Source organism: Periplaneta americana, chromosome 16, assembly GCF_040183065.1.
Source record: "Periplaneta americana isolate PAMFEO1 chromosome 16, P.americana_PAMFEO1_priV1, whole genome shotgun sequence".
In the NCBI taxonomy this organism is placed as follows: Eukaryota; Metazoa; Arthropoda; class Insecta; order Blattodea; family Blattidae; genus Periplaneta; species Periplaneta americana.
This window is the reverse complement of record NC_091132.1, coordinates 173,619,167-173,621,323: the sequence shown is the minus strand read 5'-3', so window position 1 is coordinate 173,621,323 and position 2,157 is coordinate 173,619,167.

The following is a 2,157-nucleotide window of genomic DNA, read 5'->3' as shown; positions in this document are numbered from 1 at the left end:
CCTTATTAACCTATAAAACGGCAAAGCACGACGATCAAACGGGCCGTGAGAGGCGGGAATATGATGCTAGATTAGATATTACAAACTCTTTGAGCCAAACCGGTTATTTAGTGAGTCTATGAGCCAAACTGAGTTATGATTCAGATACAAGTTACCAATTGAACATCATTAAAGTCACACTTCAGCTACCGGTACTAAATTTTTCGTCACGCTACTTGCACTTTCACGTCTAGTCAGACTTTCGTATTCGCAATAAGGAGAAATGGTTCATTTCGTAAAACTTACAATCAATCGTTCATAAAACTACAAAATAACAAAGTTTAACAATAGAACATCATTAGTATTGCAAGTTAAATTTTCTACTGCAGCTCAAAGACTTACTGACCTTTTGACACACAAAGCGATACTACTATTAGTTCGTAGCTTTGCATTTTTATTGGTTTATTTTACAAGGCTTTATCAACTATTGGGGTTTCCTACCATCAGAGTAAAATGCAGGTAATCATGCCAGCGACAGAAGTTACCCTGAGAGCAGCTCATACCTGTGGAATTTTAATAATCACCTACACTTTACCCCAAAAAAAACGTGGCGTTAGCAGAATTAGCCTACATCATTTATAAAAATAAAGATCTGCCTTGACAGACGACTGTCTCTGTAACTTCAGGTGTGCATCCAAATTATACAGCTAATTCCAGAATTGTCAATGACTCTTAAAGCTGTAACAAGCAACAAAACCAACTAACGCCTAAATTGAACTGACAAAAAGACGCAGACTGAATTGCATAATTGCTGACTTCTGGCTTTTAACTTATGTTATTGGCAGGGGGAGGGAATTCACAAAGTTAGGTGTCTCATGTGATATGGCTGCCTAGATGGCGCTCAATGTACGCATGTGAGTTCGCTCAGTTCTGTCCATCTTAACAGATGAACGAATGTTGAATATATAACATTAATTAGGGAATAACTGCATTACAGTTTGACATTTGAAAAATCCCGTGACTTGCCTAAAACATCCGATGACTCAGGAAAAGTCGCAAATTCCAAATATAAATTTTAGTCCGTATTTTATTTCTCAAATAGGCCTACCCTAAATTCAGCGTCTTCCCCACCCCCTATCTTCAAATTGGTAACAATATCGGCACTGTCCAACAAGATACCAGTGTGCCCAAATATAGCGGAATTTAAAAAAATCCATTTTAGGAGTTTAAATTTGTAGGCCAATATATTCTCAGAAACTTCCCAAACCAATTTCATTCGTTCTTCCATAAGATTTTGCGTAATTCTAATGTTCCCTAAGACTTGAATAAAATTAGCATAGAGATATAGTATGTGAAGTGCAAGTTTACTGAAAATAAAAATGTATGCTGAGATACCTACAATTTTGGTGATCATAATATATCAGGTAGATCAAACAAAAAAAAATTTATCATGAGTACTCTATCAACTTCACAGGGTTCACCTGGGGAAGAATCTGATTAGCTTTTATATTTTCTACATTGTATTCTTCACCTGACACAATTAGGAACATTAAATCCAGACGTTTGAAATGGGGAGGGCATGTAGCACGCATGGACGAATCCAGAAATGCATATAGTGTGTTAGTTGGGAGGCCAGAGGGGAAAAGACCTTTGGGGAGGCCGAGACGTAGATTGGAAGATAATATTAAAATGGATTTGAGGGAGGTTGGATATGATGATAGAGACTGGATTAATCTTGCTCAGGATAGGGACCAGTAAGTAAACATAAAAAACGTATACTTACAGATGCCGAACTAGATTAACGATTTTTCAGTAGTAGAGCCATGTGCTAATACTGTAGTATTAAAATATAAAAATAAACATTTTATATAGCATACATATCTATAGTGTATTATTACAGAGATAAAATTAAAGGAACTTTCTTTCAGATTTGTCTTTATAAATTAAATACAGTATGTTACAATAAAATATTATTAGACACTACTTATATTTGTGTTAGAAACTGCCTCTTTATTAAAGTATAAGGATTTGTGAATATATGTGAATTTAAATTGAATATAATTCACATCTTTGATCTTCCAACATTACATATTACTGTACATCAGGAAACACAACAAAATGTGTGTTTACGAACCCTTAACGTATTTCCAATTGCTCCATAATTAGTCAGAACACACC